Raw genomic sequence first — 26,807 nt, 5'->3', positions numbered from 1 at the left:
CAATGCAGGGAGGAGTTCTTTTCCTTCTGCCCCTGCAGGGCTTGCAGCCTGGCCTGATTAGTCCAGCTGTGGGCCATAAGGCTTTGGGCTGGAAAGAACATTCAGAGCTCCTCCTCCAAAGTGGGAGGACCGCTTGAGGCCAGGAGTTCCTGAATAGCCTAGGCAATATGGCAAGACCCGGTCTCTATAAAATATTTAAAAATTAGCCAAGTGTGGTGTTGCATGCCTGTAGTCCTATTTACTCAGGAGGTTGAGGCAGGAGGATCACTTAAGCTCAGGAGTTCAAGGCTGCAGTTGAGCCATGATTGCATTGCCCTCTAGCCTGTGCCAGCTTGGGCAATGGAATGAGATCCTATGTCAAGAAAAAGAATAAGCAGCAGGAGCAGAAGCAGAAGAACAAGAGGAAGGGAAAGAAGGAGACGGAGAAGGAGAAAGAGAAGGAGGAGAAGAACTCCTACACCAGCTGGTCCACCAGGAATGGCTGCTGCCTGTGCTGGAGCCCACAGAAAAAGCAAACAGTGCTTACCTCATCCCCAAGATATGCAGTCAGATTACTTGGTAGACCTTTTGCTCATGTCCCCAGTTCCTAGCTGTAACCTTATTGAGTCTGGAACCTAGCCCCTTGCCCCCCCAAGCCCCAGGAATTGGGGGCTCGGACTCTCTCAGCTACCCCTGCCAGCTCCCTTTCTTGCGGTTGGTCCCTGCTTCCTTACATTAGCTTAGGTAAATCGCTGATTTGTACCTTGGACACTTAGCTATGACCAAGAACTGCAGCCATCTCCTGGAAGCCCTGACTTCTGGCTACCTTAGGTGTGGCTGATAGCAAAACCAAGCATGTCAGTACACCACCTGTCTTTAGGAACTTGCCACTACCAGCTCATTGGTCCCTACTGGTCCCCTTCCCCATCCCACCACTGCCCTCTGCCAACTTAGTCTGTTCCCTGCCCTCTGCCCCTCCGCCTTGAGAGCCCCAAGCATGCCAAGAGGTTGGTGCCATAGCACTAATAACACATGGACTCATACTTTGCTCAGAGGCACTTCCCAGTTGGCCCTGATGAGTGCCTCCATGCCTCTGTCAATATGGGAGTCCATCATTTTTTTTAAAAATATTTTATTGCATTTTAGGTTTTGGGGTACATGCGAAGAATATGCAAGATTGTTGCATAGGTATATACATGGCAATGTGGTTTGCTGCCTTCCTCCCCATCACCTATATCTGGCATTTCTCCCCCTTTTTTTAAATAATGTGAAGAGACATCTCAGCCCATTTGTCTCAATTACAAGTCAACAGATAAAATTCAAACACTTGACAGGGTAAACATGAGAGCTGTCTCCAGGCCATAATAATCTTCTTGCTGGAATGCAGTCATGACAAACCTCTCACTTCCCGCCCTCCACATCCTCCCCACTGAGCCTGCCTGTAGCTCCTCAGACCCAGATAATCCCACCAATGAATAGACAATAGGCTTGAAGCAAGTTTCTGGGACCAAGCCAAACCCACACTGCCCATGGCCCAATCTGTAATGAATGACTGGGGATCTTAGAAAATGCTGTGTGTCATATATCACACAAGGAACAATTTCTTGTCAACTTTTTAAAAGTGATTTCCAAGAGGACTTGGGAAAAAAAAAAAAGCCTACGAGACACCATCACATTCCTTGAGCTTTGTAGAAGACTTTGATGTGCTCAGATGAAAGAAACAGTCCTGTGTAATTAATGTAAGCCTGTGGACAATCTCCTAAGGTCTGATAGGCATTGTACCAACCCTGGCAGATGCAGAGGAGGCAGCATGAGGTTTTCCAGCCCTGTTTGCAGCCAGCCTCAAGAAAAGTTAGATAAGCCCCAAATCTATTGTCACCATTTCCCCACAAACAGGGCAGAAATGAAACCCAAACCAGGGCCTCTGCTGAGAACCTGGATATACAGAAAGGCTATGATCATCTTTGGCACTGGCAAAGCTACTAAACTGCCTCAGTTTCTCCACTGGGACTGAAGATGGAGGCAGCGTGGAGCAAATGCAGTACATTTCTATACTAACCCCAGCCCCCTCCCTCCTGCCCTTAGTCACTCCATTCCGGGGGAATAGATAGGACTGGTCAGCCCACCGACCCCAATATCTGTATCTCTAAGAAATGGTGGTGGCCTCTTTCCTCAAGAGGAAGGAGGTTGCTAAGTAGCCCCCATGGTCAGATTCTATCTGCCTCTTCAGATCCTGGGTATGGATCTTTAATTGCTACAGCCATTTTCTTGGCCCATCCCATAATCCTCAGGCAGGTAAAAGATTTAATATTATACAGAAACACAAATAACATGGCCCAAGTGGTCTGCCTCACTAAATCATGCTAAGCTAGTTAGAAACACAGATAGCTCCTCTTACCATCTTAACAAGTCCAGCATTAGGACCAAAGCCATGCCAATTACTTTTCTGAATTACTTGGGCCAGAGGCTATTAGTGGGAAGAGTGATTCAAGTGATGGCAGAGAACATGTCGCCCACTCAGGTAAACAGCTGCCATACATCAGAACGGGCCAGGCACAGGCCTTGGGAACACTGAGTCCCAACCTTGATTTTGTCCCAAGGTCACTCTGGACTTTGTTTTCTGTCGGCCTCACCTTCTTCCTTTGTGGTTAAGAACACTGGCTGCCTCCCAGCAAGGGCCAGGCTGAGGAGTCCCTAATGAGAAGCGTGGCAGCCCTTGATGGGTGTCCTGTGTGGAACAGCACGTCCTCATTAGCCCACATCCTCTGCCTCTCCTCAGAGACATTAGCAGCTCCCGCAGGCAGCTCAGAGGATGCAGACACCCACAGACCTGTCAGCACTGTGGTACCCCAGGGGGATCTGAAGTCCATTCGGTTGTAACGTCACTGCTCATAACCAAATAATGCTGTGCTTCTATTTCTACCAATAAGTAATTGACTTAGGATTCTTAATAAAAGCCAGACACCGTCACCTCATTGACAGCCCCCCAAGCACAGTGGTGTTCATTCCATTAATACTGCTGAGATTTTATGTGGAGTTGGTTTTTGATGCAGGGGATGATGGAGAGGCTCATGGCCAACAGGTTGGTGAAGACTTCTGCCCACCCAAGTGGTGGGGGAAAGTTCAGTTCTAGGCCAGTCTTTTTTTTTTTTTTGAGATGGAGTTTCACTCTTGTTGCCCAAGCTGGAGTACAATTGAGCGATCTCGGCTCACCGCAACCTCTGCCTCCCAGGTTCAAGCAATTCTCCTGCCTCAGCCTCCTGAGTAGCTGGAATTACAGGCATGTGCCACCACACCCGGTGAATTTTGCATTTTTAGTAGAGACAGCGTTTCTCCATGTTGGTCAGACTGGTCTCGAACTCCCGACCTCAGGTGATCTGCCCACCTCAGTCTCTTGAAGTGCTGGGATTACAGGTGTGAGCCACCACGCCCAGGTAGGCCAGTCTTTTAACTTGCTTTTCTCCACTTGTCATCTTTGAGTCACTTAATATAAGTTGGTCCTCTCTTGGGCAAAATTGGACCATTCTTGGATCACAAAAAATATTCCTGAAGGTAACCTATCGAACCTGTATCCGGCATTCAGTAAGGAACCACATTCTAATTACAAGAATGTGATTAGATTCACATTCTAATCACCTTTGGCAACTCACAATCCCTTTCTCTCTTTCCTTCTCTATTGCTTCTCCTTCAGAAGCACCAGCAACAGCCAGTCAGTGCTGGGAGCCATAACTGCATGAGTTCTTACATCACCATGATTACTGGAAAGAAGAGCGTCGTTGCATTCAACTCTATCCATGGTCATATGATCAGAGGCCCAGGAATAACAAATCCTGCCCTGTCATCACATCTGTTCCCTAAAGAACGATTCCAGGAAGATACATGCAAGGTGCAATAGCAGAATGAGAATAAAAAATCATTTTATTAATTACTCTCAAATGCCTGGTGTTTTTAAAAGAGCTCTGTTAAAAATACTGAATTAGCCAGGTGCGGTGGCTCACACCTGTAATCCCAGCACTTTGGGAGGCCAAAGCAGGTGGATCGCCTGAGGTCAGGAGTTCAAGACCAGTCCATTCAACATGGTAAAACCCATCTCTACTAAAATACAGAAATTAGACAGGTATGGTGGCAGGCACCTGTAATCCCATCTACTCGGGTGGCTGAGGCAGGAGAATTGATTGAACCCGGGAGGCAGAGGTTGCAGTGAGCCAAGATCGCGCCATCGCACTCTAGCCTGGGTGACAAGAGCAAAACTCCGTCTCAAAGAAAAAAAAAACTGAGTTATGGCCGAGTGCAGTGACTCACACCTATAATCCCAGTACTTTGGGAGGCTGAGGAGGAAGAATCACTTGAGGCCAGGAGTTTGAGGCCAGCCTGAATAACACAGCAAGACCTCATCTCCACAATAAATAAATAAATAAATAAATAAATAAATAAATAAATAAATGCTGAATTAGAACAAGTCAGTTCTGCTTGAGACCTTAGCAGGGCTTACAACCTCCCTGCCAAACCTAAATCTAGGAATTAACAAGCTCAGATGTGTTTACAAAGAGGTATAAAGAGGTAGGTGAACCTTCAGGGCCACCCAGCATGCTGTCATCCAGTTCCTTGGACTCAGCATGATAGAGAAAGAAGTGACAGTTTAACCAATTCTACAGAATAAAGTGAATGAGAAAAACAAGAGAGAAGTGCTGGAACCAAAGACGGCACCATGGGGAAAAAAAGAGATTAAGTTTGTTTCTGTCTTAAGTGAAAGTCCAAAAGGGGGCACTTCTTAGTTGATATGTCAGCCCCATGGAGTATTCACCAACCTGGACTTGCTTGTCTCTTGCTGCTCCATCACATTACCATTGAACTACTGCTTCATGATCTCATGATCATGGTTGTTTGAGCTCCACATTTGACATATGCATTAAGGAAAAACAAATAATCAGCTTTGCCATTTTGGAGAATGACTGGTCCTACATGGTGAAGAATGATTTGGAGGAGACAATAACTGTTACCAGGCTATTGAAGTAATTCAGGAAAAATATCATTGCAATCTGGATTGCTTGAGCTCAGGAGTTCAAGATCAGCCTGAGCACAATGGTGAAACCCCACCTCTACAAAAACGCAAAAATCAGCCGGGCTTGCACCTGTAGTCCCAGCTACTTAGGAGGCGAAGGCAGGAGAATTGCTTGAGCCCGGGAGGCAGCAGGGGTTGCAGTGAGCCAAGGTCACACCATTGCACTCCAGCCTGGGCAACAGGAGTGAAACTATGTCTCAAAACAAAACAAAAAAAAGAATATTAAAAATTCCAGAACTGGTGATAAACATGAATCCAAAAATTCAGGAAGCACAACATATCCCAAAAAGAAGAAAGAAATCCACACTTAGAGATATCGTGGTGCAACAAAACAGGAAGGACAAGACAGGATTTTGAAAAGTAGCCAGAAAAAACTGATAGATTACTTTCAAAGTAATGACGGTTTGACGGAACGCAAATTTCTCAAAAGCAACAATGGGCATTCAGAAATAAGGAGAAATACTATCAACTTAGAGCTGTGTGCTCAAAAAACTATCATTCAAGAATATCATTGGTCCTGATTCCAGACAATTTAGAGTGAGTACATTTTGTTACTGGCAGCAAATCCATAGGCGCCTGTCGCAACCTCAATTCTTGACTTCTCAGAAGAAAGAATTCAACCGGCAGAGTGAGAGACCAAGGCAAGTTTTAGAGCAGGAATGAAAGATTATTTAAAAGTTTGGAGCACGAACAAAAGGAAGTAAAGTACACTTGGAGGAGGTCCAAGCAGGCTACTTGAGAGAGCAGAGCATGATTCGGCCTTTGATTTGGGGTGTCATATGTTGGCACTCTTTCTGGATTACTTCTCCCCTGCTATTCTTCCCTGGGGTGGGCTGCAGGCATGTGCAGTGGCCTTCCAGCACTTGGGAGGGGCCACATGCACGGTGTGGTTACTGAAGTTGTACGCATGCTCATTTGAGGCATTCTTCCCAGTTAAACTTCGCTATTTTGCCAGTTAGTGCACATGCTTGAGCCTGCTCACCTAATTCCTGAGAGCTTATCAGGAAGCTGCTGATCACTAGTTTCAGGCGTTTCTATCTGTTAGGAGGCTGCCTTTCCCTAGCACAGGCTGCAACCAATTATTATTTTAGAAAAACAGTGTAACAACTGCCTGACCATTACATGATGGTCACCTGACATTCCTGGTTGGGGGTGGTGGGAGCCCTGCCCTGCCCTACTCATGTCTGACTAGCTACCTACTGTAGCAATTTGACTCTGTCACTCTCATTGAACACAACTAAGACAATGGGCAGAATTCATGAGCAGTTATGTCAGGAATAAGAAAAGTAAATAATAGATAACCGAAAGATTAAGGAAGGATGCCAAAATTTTAAGAACTGATCTGGCAGTGAGTTTCCCATTTTTTCTCCCTTTCTAATATCTCCTGTCCTAGATTCAAAAGCAGCACAAAACTGGGTGCTCCAAGAGAAGCCCTTTTCTGCTGGTCCAAGGAGTGGGAAAGGAGATTCCTAAAAGTCAGAGGAAACAGGAGAGAAACCCATGTCCTTTTTCGCTTTCTTCCATTTTCTCTTACCCTAGCAGCAGAAAGAGAGGAATCCTTCTCTCTGACCAGAGTAATTGTGATTTCAAGAGCATGGGGTGAATTCCTGTTTCTCTCTCTCTCTCTCTCTCTCTCTCTCTCTCTCTCTCTCTCTCTCTCTCTCTCTCTCTCTCTCTCCCCCAGCCACCGCCCCCCCACCCCTTCCTCCCATTGCTTGTCCTTGGATCCTTGGACAGAGATGCAGTAAAAGAAGTATAAAGCAGAACAGGGAAACGAAGACCCCAGATTTCTAGCCAGAAGACTAAGAATGGAGCCCCCAGTCAGCTAGAAAATGTTACAGAGATTATGGAGAAGAAAGAACTCGAGAGTAAACAGAAACTGTGTGTAAAACTCCAGGATCAACTCCAAGCTGTGTATGCATGAATCTGACCTTAAGCAGTATATTAGAAGCCTTGAGATCTCCAGTGTAAGGCAGACCACTTCCTAGGTCCCAGGCAGGCTAAAGTATCTGCTGGACAGATCCAGATAGTAGTACACAGGCTTTGAAAACAGAAGGGACACAGGAACCACAGTGCACAGAAAGTAGGCCAAAACTTGAGATCTGAACCTAACAAGGCCAGCTCTTTTAAAATAAATCAACATTCTCCTTAAAATCTAAATCAGACCTAAAGTTTAATGATGGAGGAAGTTTACCACACAAAAAAAATTCACTTTTTAAAAATTCTAAAGAGTGTCTGTTCATATCCTTCAACCACTGGATGGGGTTGTTTGTGGGTTTTTTTGTAAATTTGTTTAAGTTCTTTGTAGATTCTGGATATTAGCCCTTTGTCAGATGGGTAGATTGCAATTTTTTTTTCCCATTCTGTTGGTTGCCAGTTCACTCTAATGATAGTTTCTTTTGCTGTGCAGAAGCTCTTAATTAGGTCGCATTTGTCTATTTTGGCTTTTGTTGCCATTGCTTTTGGTGTTTTAGTCATCAAGTCCTCGCCCATGCCTATGTGTCCTAAATGGTATTGCCTAGGTTATCTTCTAGGTTTTTTATGGTGTTAGGTCTTATGTTTAAATCTTTAATCCATCTGGAGTTAATTTTTGTATAAGGTGTAAGGAAGGGGTCCAGTTTCAGCTTTCTGCATATGGCTAGCCAGTTTTCTCAACACCATTGATTAAATAGGGAATCCTTTCCCTATTGCTTGTTTTTGTCAGGTTTGTCAAAGATCAGATGGTTGTAGATGTGTGGCGTTGCTTCTGGGGCCTCTGATCTGTTCCATTGGTCTATATCTCTAACCAATCCAAATGCCCATCAATGATAGACTGGATAAAGAAAATGTGGCACATATACACCATGGAATACTATGCAGCCATAAACAAGGATGAGTTCATGTCCTTTGCAGGGACATGGATGAAGCTGGAAACCATCATTCTCAGCAAACTGACACAAGAACAAAAAACCAAACACCACATGTTCTCACTCATAAGTGGGAGTTGAACAATGAGAACACATGGACACAGGGAGGGGAACATCACACACTGAGGACTGCTGGGGAGTGGGGAACTAGGGGAGGGATAGCAGAGGGTGGGGGGATTGGGGAGGAATAGCATTAGAAGAAATACCTAATGTAGATGATGGGATGATGGATGCAGCAAACCACCACAGCATGTGTACACCTATGTAACAAACCTGCATGTTCTGTACATGTATCCCAGAACTTAAAGTATAATAAATAAAATAAAATAAAAAATAAAAAAAATTCTAAAGAACAAGCCTTGGAAAGAATGACATTTTTCCATGAAGACAAACTAAGATGTAAAAAGGAAAGATAAGCAAATAAAATTATAAATATATTCTCCCATTGTGTTACAAATACATAAATATATTTATAATCTATATTTAAAACAAAAAAAAAAACTGTGTCATGTAGCAAAAGTGGTATTTACATGGAAACATATAGCTGTGAATTATCTGTGAATAGCTCATGTTTCTGCGCAGCCTGAGTTCTCAGAGTGAAGGCATTTACAGCCAATGCTTGCATACGGAGACACTTCAGGGTAGTAAAGCTTAGAGACATCTCACGCCCTAGAAATAACCCAAGATAGCAAAGATAAAGACATCTTGGGTGATGGATGCAGCAAACCACCATAGCACATGTACACCTATGTAACAAACCTGCACGTTCTGCACATGTACCCCAGAACTTAAAGTATAATAAAAAAAATAATTCTCTATATAAAACATTATGTTCTCGTAATTAAAAAAAAAAAAAGATGAAGACCTCATTCTACTTTCCTGGAGGAGATTTACTTACATTGCAGAATGAGTAATCTCTCTCTGTCTCTGAAGGGGAGGATAGACAGATCCCAGAAGTTTTATACGAATTTAGAGTCTTTTAATTTCAAAGTTCTTCTTTTGAATGCTCCCCATTGCATTACAGGTACCATGATACCCTCACTGTTTCACCCCATAGGATTAGGGCTTAGGAAAACAACACTATGAAGTTACTCTAGCTGGTAAGTATTCAACATAAGATATTAGAAAAGAACAGCAAAATAAACCCAAGTAGAACAAAAGGAGAAGATATATTTCATTTACTTTAAGACACTATTGATTTTATGCATTTTTTTTATATATCAAGAGCAGAAGAGGGAAATTTTAGAAATTTTAAAAACATTTTTAGGCTTGTTTAGGTAGAGTTTTATCAGCATAATATCATTCAATTATTTTTCAACTTCAAGTTGTCAGTATTTGTGACTTTTTTACATATTATATTCTGTGCTATTGAGAAAATGAGTGACACAACATTTCTTAAAAGAGTGTGCCATGATTTTTTCAGGGATTTTGTTCCATTCTACAAGTTTTGATGCTGTAAGAGATCAGAACATGCCATTCCAAAATATGCCACTTTGATGTATTTTGAGCTGAAGTCACTTGAGAAACAGCAGGTGCAAGAAGGACTCTCAGACCACCTCCTTTCTACCTAAAAGCAGGACATAAACTTTTGCATGAGTTCCTATACCAGGAAGTTGTTTCTTATCACCAGAGATGGAGCAATGACACCAAGTTTAATCTGTATAAAGAAACCTACTGAAAAAACTCTTACTTTACGTTAGTTTTACCCACATATTTCCTAGTCACTTTCCCAAAATTTATCATCTCAAGCCCAAACTCCTCTTTCCTTTGTCTTGTCACAACTCCACAATTTATTTTTCTTTGTTAAAATGGTATATAAGATCTCAGATCTATCCACGTCTTTGGGTCATCATTTCTTTTCTATGAGAGCTCCAATGCCATGTAAAGAAAGTGAAAAGTGAAAAGACAGGCCATAAGCTGAAAGAACATATTTTCAACACATATTAACAGCCAGGGACTAGTATCCAGAATATATTTTTAGTACTTCTTCAAATCAATAAAAAAGACAAAAAATCCAATCGAAAAATAGACAAATCACATGAATAGCCATTTCACAAAAGAGAAAACACAAGTGATAACTGGACATATTTTTAAATGCTCAAGATAATTACAAACTAGTAAAATGCAGATTAAAACACAATGAGATAGCATTTACACCTACTGGATTAGCAAAATTTAGGAATTACGACAATTACCAGTGTCAAGAGAAAAATATAAAGTTTATCAGTGTACAAGAACTCTCATGCAATGATGGCGAAAGTGTAAATTGATGCAACCATTTGAAAAAATGTTAGCATTGTAAGTCAGTATTTAACTTTTAGAGTAACTATACTAAGTAAAAAGAAACAAATGAAAGTAATTGTAATCATATATGGCACTTTACCATATCTAAAATAATATTATTATTTTGGCAATATATTAAAATATTATTAATATTAACATGGAATCAATATTAAAAGAATTATTAATGAGATTTTTTTTCATAATAAGTCTTCAAAAAAATCCAGAATGCATTTTACATATTCAGAGGCTGAATTATCACTGGAAATCTTTGATCTCTCTTTAGCTTTTATAAAATTTACAGTTGGAAAAGTCACGTACATACTAAAATTGTTCCAAACATACTTAAAATTTTTCAAATAATTACATTCAGTATTTAAATTAAAATTCATTAGAATTAAATTAAATATTCAGTTCATCATTAATGATAGCTGCATTTCAAGTGCTCAGTAGCTACCTGTGGCTACAGTATTGAACAGCCATAGTCTTCAAAGTTGGACATTTACATACCCTTTGCTATATTTGAATATGTCTCCCAAATTTTATGTGTGGGGAATGTAGTCCCCAAATTCATATGTTTATTGGAGGTGGGGCCTTTGGGAGATAATTAGAATTAGATAAGGTCGTCAGGGTGGGAACCTCTTGATGGACTGACTGATGGCTTTATAGGAAGAGGAGAGACCTGAGCTAACATGCATGTGCTTGCTCTCTCACCACAGGATGCCCTCTGCCATGTTATGACACAGCAAGATTCTCACCAAATGCCAGTGCCATGCCCTTTGACTTCCCAGCCTCTAGAATCATGAGCTGAATAAACTTCTTTTCTTTATAAATTACCCAGCCAATGACATTCTGTTATAGCAACATAAAATGAACTAAGACACGCTTTTGACCCATTAATTCTACTCCCAAACAAATTCCCAATATCAGTAGTTTTCTGCAAGCATCAGAGTATCTGGAGGGCTGGTTAAGACACAGATTTCTGCAACCCACCTCAGAGTTTCTGGTTCAATTTGTCTGATATAAGGTCCGATCATTTGCATTTCTAACCATTTCCCAAATGATACTGAAACTGCCCTAAATGATGTGTATGAGAAAGTCTACTGCAGACTCTTTGATAGCAAAAGAATCAACCCTAATAGCAGAAGAATGGACTTTGTAAAGTATGGTATAAACACACAATAGAATATTATACACAATTGAAAATGGTATGTTGTCAAATGAAACAACAGGGATAAAACTTAGAAGTATAATATTGATATTTTTAATAAAGGAATTTCTAAAAGACTTCAGACAGTATGTTGCTCTTTTTATAAAACTCAGAAATTATATATTATGTGGAAATAATTTTTTTAACTCTTTTATTTTAAAAAACAAAGGAATAAAAAACACAAATTTGGGAATAGTGGTTGCCTCAAGGGATAGAGGGGAGACATAAAGGTTAGACTAGATTCACAAATGTTCATTCTCTTGTTATGCTTTATAACTTACCTACATGTCATGTTATTTTGAAGTATCACATATGACACAGTAAAGAAAATAAAATAGAAAAATTAAAATTATGCTACATATCACATAATTCCAAATATGTTTTAAAAATTCATGTATTCACAGATGCAAAGAAAAAGTCTGGAAAAATAGAAGAATGTTAACAGTGGTTATTTCTGGGTTGTAGAGTTTGGATATGTTTTTTCTTTCTCCATAAAATATGTTTTCTACAATAAACATGCAGTGCTTTATAATTAGACAAGTTTGTTTATTTTTATCTTCACCACATATGGAATTCAACTTGCTATTCTCAGTTATTCTCCAAACCCTCTGTTCATTTCTGTACCACCTCGGTACAAACCTCAAAAATAACCCACTTCTATTATCTACAACACATGTCTTGGAGGCCTTTTTGTGTTTTTATTAGTGTTAATAGTAACAGTGACAGCTGACTTTTATTGAGTGCCTACTATGTGTTCTTGTGTTCTAAGTTTTTAATGAATAAACTTGGTTAATTCTTACCAAAAATGTTAGGTACAATTATTCTTCTCATTTTATAAGCGTAGAAAAGGAAGTGTGATACTTACTTAAACGGTTTAACTAAGTTGCTCTTCCCAAAGAAGGTGATTTCCCATCATTGGTATCAATGAAGAGGAAAGCAAGAGTTTGCATTTCATAACTAAGTCCTATTTTGTGGCACATTTTCTCAGAAGTAGCTTGGTGATATTTTCTACATACCAACAAAACGTGGGGAAAGGACTCATGGAAAATTTATTAGATTTCCTGATCTGATAAATTAAAACAAGCAATTGTAATTACCGCCAATGACAGAACTTCCTGACCAAAATCAATATCTGTCTCAAGGAGCAGTGTTTGGCTATTCTCAGTATAATCAACACAAGCAGAAATCTGAATGATGTCAGCAGTGGTCAGGGTCAAAAAAGCCCTCAGCTTCCTCAGGCACCAGAGACTCCTGCAATTTGGTTCACCTTTCAAAGAAAAGAGTGCAAAACCCATTAGCTATGCTATTCACTGTTAGAGAAAGTTATGTGACTGTTTCTCTCATTTTTTGTGTGCATAGATATTTCATCTTTGATTCGAGATAATCAGTCATCAAAGTTGCAAAATACAGTGGGAAATAGAGGTTGATTTTTTTTAAAGCAGCATCATGCTGGGATACTGAGGCCCCCTCCATCCACAGGTTTTGCTTTTCAACCAAAAGTGGCCTGAGTCATCATCAAGCAATTTACCTCATTTTATTTTAATAAAATCTCAAATATATCATCTCCTCTACCCAAGCCAGCACCAAGGCCCGTAGGGAGCGTCATGTTTCTCCTTGTCTCTCTTTCCACCTTTCTTAAACTTCAGTGATAATTTCAAGTCTTTAGAAGCACCAACTCCCTTCAAAAAAAAAAAAAAAGCTTATTTAATTTCATGTCAAGAAAGTAACACTTTACTGGAAAAACCAAAATTATAAATCTATGACAGAAAACTTGAGTATATTTGTGGAAGCCAGCCTGAGCAGTGGGGTTTGGGTCTGACCAGATTCAGAGTGACCACGGAGGTGGTTGAGAGGTGTGTTAGACCAAGCTGGTGGCTTGGCTCAGCAATCTGGAAGGACAGAGCCACACCCTGGCCCAGTAGGTAAGGACAGGGGATTCGTCTAGGCAGAGAAACCAACACACAAATAATCCTTCTCATTAGAAGAAAATCTAGAACTTAGAATGATGAATCACCTACAGCCCTCACAGTTGGTTTGAAAGAGCAGCTTCCTCTCTAAGTAAAGCCTAGAGTCTGCGAAGATTTAAATAGAAAGGAACTAAGGAAAAAAAAATCTTCAGGTGGAAGGAGCAGTAGAGCGCAGTAGTTATAGGCACAGGCTTTGGTTCAAACCACTTTCAGCCACTCACCAGGTGTGTGAGATTTTAGGTTCACTCATTGCACTCTTTGGGTCCCAGTTCCTGCATCTGTAAATACAAGAAAAGGATCTATGCCATACATTTAGGGCAGGATTAAATATGACCATGCATATGAAGTGCTTAGTTCATGATAAGAACTCTATAAATAGTAGTTGCAAGGGTCAGCTGAACGAGGACTTCCTGTGTTGTACAACTTTAGAGAGCACCATTCATACAGAATTCAATGAGAACAATACTCGGTGGAGTTGTGCAATATGACAACCCTGCAGCTAAAGCTGAGTGCTTATTCTTTTGCTGATACCCTCAGCCCTCACAGACACTCTATTCTCCACCAACTTTCCTTTAAAATGTTGACTCATTAAAGGCCTTTTTTTCTTCCTTTTCCATGGCACAGCTGAGAAAGATTGAAATTTTCCAAAGAAATATCACAAAGACCAATGAACAATCCAAATATGAAATTAAGAAAACTGTGCCATTTGGCCAGGCACAGTGGCTCACGCCTGTAATCTCAGCACTTTGGGAGGCTGAGGTGGGCGGATCATCTGATGTCAGGAGTTCGAGACCAGCCTGGCCAATATGGTGAAACCCCATCTCTACTACAAATACAAACATGAGCTGGGCGTGGTGGTGTGTGCCTGTAGTCTCAGCTACTCAGGAGGCTGAGGCTGGAGAATCACTTGAACCCAGGAGACACAAGTTGCAGTGAGCCGAGATCGCACCACTGTACTCCAACCTGGGTGGCAGAGCAACACTCCATCTTAAAAAAAAAAGAAAAATTTGTCATTTGCAGTAATTTCAAAAATAATAAAGTACTTAGAAATAAATTTAAAGGGATGCAAAACTTGTACTCTAAAAATCATACAATATTATTGAAATAAATTAAGGAAGCTCTAAAAAAGTGGAAAAACAATCTACATTCATGGGTCAGAAGACACTGTTAAGATGGTAATGCTCCTGAAATTTATCTACAAATTCAGTGCAGTTGCTATCAAAATTCTAGCTGCCCTTTTTGCAGAAATTAACAAGATGATCTAAAATTCATGTGGAAATGCAAAGGGTTCATAATAACTAAAACAATTTTGAAAAAGAACATAGTTGGAGTCTCACATATTTTATTTCAAAATGTCCTACAAAGCTACAGTAATGAAGACAGTGTGACACTGGCCTATAGATCAATTGAATAGAATTGAGAGTTTAGAAATAAATACACACTAGCCAGGCCCAGTGGCTCATGCCTATAATCCCAACACTTTGGGGGGCCAAGGTGAGCCTCGTTTGAGCCCAGGAGTTAGACACCAGCCTAGGCAACATGGCAAGACCTCATTTCTACAAAAAAACACAAAAACTAGCTAGACATGGCAGCATGTGCCTGCAGTACCAGCATACCAGCTACTCTGGAGGCTGAGGTGGGAGGATCACTTGAGGCCAGGAGATGGAGGTTGCAGTGAGCTGAGATCATATCACCGTACTGCAGCCTGGGTGGCAGAGGAAGAAGCTGTCTTTAAAAAAAAAATTAAACAGGAAGGAAGGAAGGAGAGAGGGAGGGAGGGAGGGAGGGAGGGAGGGAGGGAGGAAAGGAGGAGGGACGGAAAGAGAAAGAGAGAAAGAAAAGATTTACATTTTTAGCCAATTGATTTTCAACAAAGGTACTAGGACAATTCCATGGGTAAACAATAGTCATGGTGCTGGGGCAACTTAGATATCCATTTGTAAAAGAATAAAATTGGACCTCTACCCCACACCTTATATAAAATTTAATTCAAGATAGATCATAGACTACAGTAGGTAGAACAATACCTCCCACAACAATTTCCCAATCCTCAGAACTTATAAATACTAAGTAATATATCTGGTTTCTTTTAGGGATTTAAAGATATTTATTTGGGGGGTAACAAAATTCAATCATAGTGATAGTTGCACAGCTCTGTGAATATACTAAAAACCATTTCTCACTTTAATTGTGTGAATTGCATGATGTTAGGCCTGAATGTGTTCCCCAAAATTCATATGCTGAAACTTAATCACCAGTGTGATAGTACTGAGGTGGGACCTTTAGGAGATGATTGTCACGAGAGCTTGGTCCTCATGAATGGGATTAGCAACCTTGTAAAAGGGCTGGAGGGCACTAGCTATGCCCTTGTTTTTCCCACACTTCCACCACATGAGGACACAGCAATCATCTCCTCCAAAAGACACAGTAACCAGGCACCATCTTGGAAGCAGAGACCAGGTTCTCACCAGACACCAAACTTGCTGGTGCCTTGACCTTGGGCTTCCCAGCTTCCACGACTGTGAGAAATAAATTTCTAATGTTTATAAATTACCCAGTCTCAATATAAATGAACTAAGGCACAAATTAAACTGCTAAGAAAAATCTCTCTCCTCACCCACTTTCTTCTAATTCAGCCTAATCACTGCCCAAATGGCCATTAGGAGCTTGGTTCTTTCTGTAGCAAACACGGCCTGGGATGTCTTCTGAAACGTAGCTCACTTTGCTCTGCCGAAACTAGGTTGCTTCAAACCTAAGCCTCTCTTAAATCTAATTTTTTCAAAGTTTCCAAGAACAACCAGATTGAGCCTGACTTACAAGATTTGTCAAAGAAGGTAATTCATGAATCAATTCAATCACTACTGAGCTTAAAACCTAAGGACCTATTTTCCAGTATAATGTTTCCAGCAACCATTTAATGCTGCTGTCTAGAGGAAAGACTCACATTGCTGTTATTATGGGCCAGAATACAAATTTAGTGTTATCTAGGGGAAGATTATAGAAAAATAAAGTGAGGGCTGGGGTGAGTAGGAAATCAGAAGTGATTATTTTTTATCATCACTAGGATATCACTTAATTCATGTCTGTTGTCTGGAGTCTAGTGGGTACAATCAAAGAGATCCCTTGGGAGACACAGCTGACAAAAGTTTGTGACACTAAGATTCCTATGTCCTGGGGGTGGAGAGTCCTGCTCCTCTGTAGAACCAACCCAACCAGTCCAATGGAAATGTACAGCAGGGTGCAGTGGCTCACACCTATAATCCCAGCATTTGGGGAGGCCAAGGTGGGAGGATCACTTGAACCCAGGAGTTCAAGACCAGCCTGGACAATATAGTGAGACTCTATATCTACAAAAAATAAAAAAATTAGCTGGGTGTGGTGATGCACACTGGTGGTCTCAGCTACTTGGAAGGCTGAGGTAGGAAGATTGCTTGAGCCCTGGAAGTTGACGCTGCAGTGAACTGTGATCACGCCACTATACTCCAGCCTGGGCAACTAAGTGAAACCCTGTCAAAAAAAAAAAAAGAGTATACTGGTAATGCCTCCATTCCTGAAGGCCCCTTCTTTCCTTTATGCCCATCTCATTTATTTAAAATCTCTAGTGTCATTTTCATTTCCCCTTTAACCTTGATTTTCTGAATTGTTAGACTCCACTTGGAAACGTAATTCTCATTCTCCTGTGAGCCATGCACACAGCCCCTCATAACAATCATCCCTCACAATTCCATTTCCTGTGGTTTTTCTGTCCCTCTATTTCTCCATAAAGAGCAGAACACAAGGTCTTGCTGCAGCTGTTGGTACATGACAAGCCTGTCTCTCAGGAAGTCAGAAACCCAACATAACCTTGGCCATATGCTTAACTCCAAAACCCTGCACTTCCTCAGCTATTTCATTCCTCTGACTTTAAAGAAACTTGAACCATTAAAAAGTGTCCTCTCATACCACAAATATTTATTGTACTTCTATTTTCTTCCAGATATTGTGCTTATCTCTGGGGATCTAATGGTAAGCAAAATAGACATTGTTCTTATCCCTGGGAAGTTATTGAGGGAAAGAGTGGTAAACCATCACTAAAAAGTAAAAGCAAATACTTAAATAGGCACTGTTGTAAGCACTTAACATGCATTCATATTTTATTTTCCCCAAAATCCTAAAGGTTGTTATTATTTATATGCCCATTTTATAGATAAGGAAAATGAGGTTCAGAGGGGCTAAATAACTTGCCTAAGATTGTCTATCTAAATAGTAATGGCGCCAGTACTCAAACCCAGGCTGTCAGGGTCCAAATTTTGTGCTGTCTTTTTTGGTTTTAGTGATTATGTTTGTTTGTTTGTTTGTTTGTTTGTTTAGACAAGATCTTGCTCTGTTGCCCAGGCTGAAGTGTGTGGCATGATCATAACTCTCTGTAACCTTGAATTCCCGGGCTCAAGTGATCCTCCCACCTCAGCCTCTTGAGCAGCTGGGACTGCACCATCGTGCCTGGCTAATTTGTTGCTTTTTTCTAAAGATGGGATCCTGCTATGTTGCCCAGGCTGGTCTCAAACTTCTGGCCTCCAGTGATCCTCCCACCTTGGTCTTCCAAAATGCTGGGATTATAGGTGTGAACCACTTATTTGGCCTTATCAGTCTTTTCCAAGTATTATCTCTTTGTGACACTATGAACATACATATTCCCTTTGTGATGCATCTGTTTTGCAGAAACATCTATTTTATCTAGAGTGACAGACCAGAAAGAAGGTTGTGGAAAACAGGTTGAGAAACAGGGAAAAGAAAAATAAAATCATCAGTCAAACAGCTGGCACCAAGCCAAGAAGCTCAGTCTAGTTTGAGGGGAGCCTGTTGCAGTTCTAGAAATGAGCAGCTGCCCTGGAGCCCACTAACTAGAGGCAGCCATCAGAATCCTCTACCAACTGCAATGGCCTTGCCAAAGAAAGTAAGACTGCCCCGCAGGCTACAGTTCCAGATAAGCCTACTCTGGCCCCAGAATGGATCTCTGGCTTCATAAAAACCAGATTCCAGATTCTACCTAGTACAAGAGAGCTTTCAACTCTACCTAAGCCTTCACCTACAAAGAGACACAACTTCACTGGCAGTCAGATCAGTAAGAAACCTGCCCTCACCCAGAAACTGCTTCCTCTCCTCTCAAAACTCAAATATGACCAGCCCAGCTCCGTAGTGGGCTCTGCCCAACGGCGTCCAGCTGCAGGCGTAGTTTGACGTGTCCCTGCAAGGTCTCTTCCAGTACAGGAGCCCCACTCTTTGTGTAGGGCTTTTCCTTGAGGATATACTCAGGTCACTCTGAAGAATACACCAGATGTTAGTCAAGTGACTAAGAAAGAAAGAAATAGAAAAAAGTGAGTGAGATTCTTAAACTCTCTAGCACCTGCCTGCTAAGGCTTAAGGAGCCCCAACCAGGTTCCTATAAGAGAAATGAACAGAGACGATAAAGTCAGAGCAGTATCACCGAGTATGGCCTTGCCCTCAACCTTCTCTGCAGAAGCCAGGATGGGTAGACTGAATCATATTTCAGAAGGTCACGCTTTGGCTGGTCTAGTTTGACTTGAGTAGCCTAAATCAAAAACCATTTGAGCAACCTCCTTGTTCCACTGCCCCTAGGCTCATACTCTCTCTTAGTTCCTTGCAATCTCACCAGTGGTGAGAAAAGGAAAGATAAACCTGTGGGGAAATGTAATAAAGAAAAGGGGAATCTTTTCTCCTAAGGTCTTCAGTATCAGCCTAAAGTTGCCTAGCCTGAAGTCTTCCAAGGGCTGTGAGGAAGAAGAAGGCCCCCAGGGGACACAAGCTCCTAACCCATCTCATCACACTGAGAAAGGGAAGAATTCCAAAGAGGCCAGCTCCAGCAAGAACACACATGGGAGAATTCCAACAGATATTTGTATTACAATATTCTCAGCAGCATATTCACAACAGCCAAGAAGTGGGAACAACCCAAGCGCCTGTAAACAGATAAATGGATAATGAAAATGTGGTATATACCTATAAGGGAATATTTTTCTTCCATAAAAAGAAATGAGATCTTAATATATCCTACAGAATGGATGGACCTTTAAAACATGTTTATTGAAATAAGCCAAACGCAAGAGGATAAATATTGTATGATTCCACTTACGTGAGTTACCTACAATAGGCATATCTATAGAAACAGAAAGTAAAACAGAGGTTTCCAGGAGCTAGGGAGAGGGTTATTGCTTAATGAGTACAGAGGTTTTGTTGCGGGTGATGGAAAAGTTTTGAGTATAGATAATGGTGTTGATTACATAACATTGTGAATGTATTTAATGCCAATGAATTATACAATTATGAATGATTAAAATGGAAACATTATGTTTTGTATATTTTACTATAATTTTTTTGAGACGGGGTCTCTGTCACCCAGGCTGGAGTGCAGTGGTGCAATCTCAACTCACTGCAGCCTTAACCTCCCAGTTTCAGGTGATCCTCCCACCTCAGCCTCCCAGGTAGCTGGAACTACAGGTGCATGCCACCACACTCAGCTAATTTTGTGTATTTTTTGTAGAGACAGGGTCTGCCATGTTGCCTAGGCTGGTCTCGAACTCCTGGGCTCAAGTGATCCACCCATTTCAGTCTCCCAAAGTACTGGTATTACATGTGTGAGCCACCACACCTGGCCTATAATTTTGGGACAAAAAAAGAATACTCACAGAGAATACAAAATTCACCCTCATAGGGAAGATTCAGGAAGGAAAAAAAAAAACCAATGGCTTGAAAAATGAACAGGAGTGATGATTTTCTTCTTTTCTCTTTTATTCAATTTTTGTGAAAAATAGCAATAAAGTTAGGAATAAAAAACTAAAACAGAAAAATTTTCACCATACATTGAGTAACATGCTTGTTATTCAAAGAGTTATTGGATGGTTGTGTGGTCTCCTCTCAAATACTCAATAAAATTTTCAGAATTCCAGAACAAGTTTAGGATTCTACGATAATTAACTACCCACTAGATCCAAAGGGCTGCTAAAACTTTTAGAGGATTTAGCTTCAAGCTCCCTATCTGTCTTGATCTAGACATCCCACTTGAAAGTCTACTCTGTGCCTGTCTGCTTTGTCTTGCTAAGAGGACAGGAGTGACCAAACTGTTGCTCAGATTCAATAGGGAGACCTGACCATTATGTCCCACCATGTCTACAAGAAACATGTCATGAAACAAATCCTATAGAAGTCGCTCACAAACTCAGAGCCCAGAAAACACTGCAGAACTTTGCTTGATTCTTTGCTTTATTCCATAAGCTAACTCTTATTGAGTTCGTATAGTATTCAGGTACTGTTCATGTGTGTTAACTCATTTAATCCTCCTTGAGTCTACAAGGTCAGATTAAATGGGGGAAAATGTCTTCTTAAATCTCAAGTGTAGTGATTTAAACAGGGTATCAGTGGCTTTATGCATCCATGGCTTCACTAGAAAATTTTGTTTTTCAGGGCTATACCCAGTTCTTTTTGCTACATTTTAAGAAAGTCTCTGCCTTTACTGAGAAAGACGTGTCAGTAAAGGTGACCCCACCTCCTCACTGAAAGAAAGACAGGCTAAACACCCGCTTCATTTGATCCTATTACGCCGACTTCCACCTCCTCTGTCTCTGTGAGGGAAGAGTTCAAAGGAATTCAAGGCAAAACATCCACCCCTGATTTATTTATGAAATACGGTCTGTCTCTACACAGCCTACATTGGAGGGAGAATTATTATTTTTTCCCTTTTCCTGAGGGACATCATTAGCATAGTGATAATTAATGAAAGGCAGCAGCCAGAGTTGGGTAAATTATTAATGGTTTCAATCATCCAGAGAGCAGATAGCCCTGGGTGCAGTTGTCCTTGGTGACAACATAGAAGTGCTCTGGGGAAACGGGGATGGTGGGCAAAGAAGCAAGGCCATGTGTGTGCAGCTCTGCCTTCTGGAGCCTGCACACATAGGTTTGGCTGTTCTCATCCAAACTGGCTGGGTTTTCATGCAGAAGTGTTCATGTATTAAAACTGGGAGCAGGTCCTCCTTGCAGATGGTGGATACTATCAGATTCTCCCTACAGAATGGCTATGTGGGAATTAGGACTGGTTCCAGGGACCTGTTGGAAAGCTAAGGGTAGGAGCTGGTCTCTTACAGCAATCACAGCAATTGGAAACCAGGGGCAAAGTTGAGAATTGCCCTAGATCAACACTGAAGAGTAGCTGGAGGGTGTATCCAAAATGGGTTATCAGAATCAAAGGAATGGAAACCAGTATCAGGAGCTGAGACACACAAACCGAAGGGATCCAGACAACCTGTGGAAATGAACGTGAGGAGTATCGTGTGGGAACAGGCCAGAGAAGTGAGGACCAGGACAAATTCCCAGGGAAGAGGATTTCAATGCCACAGTAGGAATCTTTCTCCCTTCATAGGTTCAACTTTATGGGTCCCATATAAACAGAGGCTTCTTGTTACATAGGATTATAAGCTCCTTGAGGGTGGAGGTCTTTACTGTTTTCTTCTCTGCTGTATCCCTGAAGCCTGCCAGTGCCTGACACAGAAAAGGTGCTTTAAAATGTTTGTGGAATTATGAATAAAGGGGTGAATGAATGAATGAATGAATGAATATATCTATCTTGCTATACTGGATATTGGTCAAAGGAAATAAATTTGATAGGGAAATTTTTACTTTTCTTTTGTCTTTCTTTCTTTCTTTTCTTTTTCTTTTTTTTTTTTTTTTTGATACAAAATATAACTCTGTCACCCAGGCTAGAATGCAGTGGCACAACCTCAACTCTCTGCAGTTTCAAAGTCTCAAGCTCCTCAGGCTCAGGTGATCCTCTCAATCAGCCTCCTGAGTAGCTGGGACTACAGGCACATGACACCACACCTCACTAAATTTTGTGGTTTTTGTAGAGAAGGGGTTTCACCATTTTGCCTGGGCTGGGCTCAAACTCCTGGGCTCAAGCGATCTGCCCACCTTGGCCTCCCAAAGTGCTGGAATTACAGGCATGAGCCACTGAACCTGGCCTAGCATTTTTTTTTTTCAATAAAATCTCATTAATTGTTACTTGAAGTAACAAAGAATTTACTGAAAAACTCATTGGAGAACAGAAAGAGAGGTTTCCAATATGCAGCACACAGCAAATCGCTGAAAAAATGCCCATTAGATATTTATGTTTTTCCCCAAATTCCTTCTCCAGATATCTTCTCTCCTTCAACCCTTCCCTAACCCAGAACACAGGATTTTATTATTGCCTATGTAAAAAAAAATCCACTGCTCTTATAATCATAACGTGATGTAAGGAACAAGAGGTACCATTCCCACGTGCCATCTCAGAGCTCATGGTACCCTCACTCCCTTTGAGGGTATATGCTAGCCTTTGAGATCTCCAGCCAGGAGAATCTCAACGAAATGTGATAAAGCTGGTCCCAATGCTGCCCTACAGAGCCCTAAGAGCTCAGCTTCTCTGCAGTCACCGAAAAAGAGGCTGTGGAAAACCCGTCCTCAGTGAAGTCTGAGTAAGTGGGTGGTCTGGGCTTTCAGTATTTGCTTTTTACACCAGATCTATGAGAAAAGGGAGTCTGGGGAAACGATTGTAGAAACTTATCCAGTAGATAGGAGATTATTTACTGAACAAAACCATACAGTCTCAAGAATTTTTCCCCCAGGACTCAGAGGACAAAGACCAAGATGAAAAGGAGAAAAGAAAAGATAATAATTTACATAAACATGGATATGAGAGACCTTATACTTATATAAAAGGAATCCCAGAAGGAAACTGAGCACACAGCAGAGAAACAATAAGCAAAGAAATGAGAGAAATACCTTACACTTATCCAAAGCAAATCTTGAATGTTTCCATTGAAAGGGCTCAACAAGACTCAGACAAGATACAGGGACAGACCTATACCAAGATACCGTGAGTGACATTTATGAAGTTCAAATACAGCAGAAAAAAACCTACTCAGAGACTGACAGAGACAAGATACCTGGGAAAAAAGGCAATTACAGTGAAAGATTTCCCTCACCCCAATGCAAGAAAACAATGGACTAATAACATGGGAAGACGTTTTGATATCTCTGTTAAAAAAAAAAAGTTCCTTGAAAGAGCAAAGTAAACCCAATTTCAAGAATTCAGAAGCATAATACCCAAGTACCCATCCTCAGAAAGCTACTTGAAGAAAGATTCCAATTAATTGAAATTAAAAACTCAAGAACTGAGATGATTTTATAAAAGAATCAATGATGAGCAATAAAACTTAGAATTAGGTCAAGAAAATTGTTGCTATGTGATTGCGAAGCTTAATGCAAATATTAACAAATCACTCCTAAAGTGAAGTATATAAAAATTTAAATATTAAAAATCTGGATCTGAAATATCAGATTATTTTAAAAGAGACTAGAAAGCAGAAGGAAGTCTCAACTTAAAGACTCCTGCTAAACATCCAAATAAAGATGCCATGAGTTAGGAGAAGGAATAGCCAGCCTTTTTAACATAAAAGTATCCCAGGCCAGGTGCGGTGGCTCACACCTGTAATTAGAGCACTTTGGGAGGCCAAAGCAGGCAGATCACCTGAGGTAAGGCGTTCAAGACACACCTGGCCAACATGGTGAAACTCTGTCTCTACTAAAAATACAAAAATTAGCCAAATGTGGTGGTAGGCACCTGTAATCCCAGCTACTAGGGAGGCTGAGGCAGGAGAATTGCTTGAACCTGGGAGGCAGAGGTTGCAGTGAGCCATGCCAATGTACTCCAGCCTGGGCAACAGAATGAGACTCTGTCTCAAAAAATAAAATTAAATTAAATATATATATATATACACACACACATATATATACATATTATATATACGCATCCCAAAAGAAGAAATCTAGACCCTCTCAGTCATTGTTGGAGGAGATTCACATGAGAAAGCCCCACAACCCAATGTCAGGATCTGATTTGGGTCTGATATTGGAGTAATTTGTTACAGTGGCTAGTATTACTTATCCTAATACACATCAACAGTGATACTTCAAGGCCAGGTGCAGTGTCTCACACCACTAATCCCAGAACTTTGGGAGGCCAAGCCAGGAGGATTGCTTGAAGCCAGGAGTTCAAAACCAGCCTGGGCAACATAGCGAGACCCAATCTCTACCAAAAAATTAAAAATTAGCCAGGTATGGCGATGTGCACCTGCAGTTCTAGTTAATCTGGAGGCTAAGGCAGGAGGATCACTTGAGTCTAGGAGTTTGAGGCTGCAGTAAGCTATAATCACAGCACTACACTAAAGAATTGCTACTTCAAAGCAAATTTATAACTAAAAATATATATTAAGACTCTAGAATATTGGGAATAAATTAATTTTCAGGAAATAAAGCCAAAGAAAATAGAAAAAAAGAAACAAAGATAATACCAGAAATCAATAAGTTAGAAAACAAAGCAACTATAGAGGATTAATAACACCAAAAAATGACCAATAAATATACAAATCCTCCCAAAAAGAGTATTTAAGCAATGTTAGAAATGAAAGTGGGACAAAATTATACTTACAGAATAGATTTGAATCCAATGACAATTAATTTCATAACTTAGATGAAAAAGACAATTTTCAAGAAAAATATAGAATCTTTAGGATGGGCTCAGGAACACAGAAAAAAAAGCAGTAGTTATCCATGTGAGTGGTTTGTTTGGTTGGTTTTGTATCTCTGAGAGTAGTTTTTATGCACAGCAAAGATTAATCAAGTGCTATCTTGGATTTTAAAGTTATTCTCCAATTTATACATTCAAAAACTTAGTTCTTCCTTATTCTATTCTCAGATCTTTTTAACATCCTTCCTAACTAGATTTAAATTAAGTCCAACTGAAGTGTGCAAATCTCTCATGTCTCATCTGTTCCCAATCATAGTTCTAAGGTCATTTAAAAATCATTAAAGAAATTGAGTCAGTAATCAAAGACTTCCACCCACAAAAGAATTTAACCAAACAGTTGCAGATAATCTCTCTTTACAAACTGTTTCAAAAGACAAGGAAAGGGAAGGAGAAAACAGACTTCCTAACTCATTTTTTGATGCTGTTACAGTCTAATACCAAAACTAAGCAATGATGACAGTATAAGAAAAGAAAATTACAAATCAATATTTCTCAGGAGCACAGATTTAAAAGTTCTAGTATATATACAAACAAATCAAAGCCAAAAATATGTTACAAAATTTGTCATAACAAATTAGAGTTTATTACATGCATTATAAAGTCATTATAAAATCTACCAGTAAACTGTACCACGATCAAGCAGACAAGGTGAATGACCAGGCAGCACATATAGCCCATCTACAACATCATTTAAAGGGGCGGAGGGACTCATGATGGAGACAAGTGCGGGAGCAGGTGTGTGGTTTTCCACTGCCTCTTGCATGCTGAGCAATGTCCAGGATATAGAAGGATTAGACATTAACCACTGAGAAAGGAACCTGGCCCTTGGGTTATGGGATGTATGAGCTGCTCACCCCATGGGATCAGCAGCTATGGCTGCATGATAGGACAGAGCCTTGGACTCTAGCCCTGATCTTCTACCCCAACACTCACCAAGATCGATCACTCTAACATTGATCAAATAGAAAGGCAAAGTTACTTTTAATAAGCCATTGAAGATTAAGTGCTGCTATTATTAGTGCAGAACATGTTAGCACCATTAACTTAAAATCTGGGCCCCCAGACAAAATTTTTGGGAAAAGCTCTTCATACAGAGCCCACAGATTCCCCATTACCAATTTCCCATAGCCACTTGTCCATATCCCTTAGTCTTACTAAACAAGAAAGGAGAGATGACAGAGTAGAGGCAGGCATGAGGGGAAGAAGCTAAAAAGGCTTAGAGACAAGTTCGTATTCCTTTCTTTGAACTCCAAATTCCTCCAGCATCTCTTGCTTTTGGGAAAACACACCAGGCTAAAAGGGAAAGCAGTTCTGGCCAGGCGTGGTGGCTCACACCTATAACCGTGCTTTGGAAGGCGGAGGCAAAAGGACTGCTTGAGCCTAGGAGGTCAAGACCTAATCTGGGCAATAAAACAAGACCTCATCTCTACAAAAAAATAATTTTAAAAAATCAGCCAAGCGTGGTGCTGCGCACACTAGCTACTTAGGAGCTAAGGTGAGGGGATTCCTTATGGCCAGGAATTTGAGTATGCAGCTAGGATTGCACCACTGCACTCCAGCCCAGGCAACAGAGTGAGACCCTGTCTCTAAAAATAATAATAATAAGGAGAGAAAGCAGTTCTGTGTGTTAGCCCTGAGTGTCCTGCCTGTTCACTGGTCAATGACTAAAGCAATTTCCTGATCTGATTTATTTAAGAATGATACAGATAGGAATAGTTAAGGGGCTCAAGAATATCCTGACTGAAATGATTTCTGGAAAAGTAGCAGACTGTGAAAGCATTAAATAACT

This window comes from Aotus nancymaae, unplaced genomic scaffold (assembly GCF_030222135.1).
Source record: "Aotus nancymaae isolate 86718 unplaced genomic scaffold, 86718_ANA_hifiasm-v0.15.2.pri h1tg000014l, whole genome shotgun sequence".
NCBI lineage: Eukaryota > Metazoa > Chordata > Mammalia > Primates > Aotidae > Aotus > Aotus nancymaae.
Note: the sequence above shows the minus strand (reverse complement) of the source record.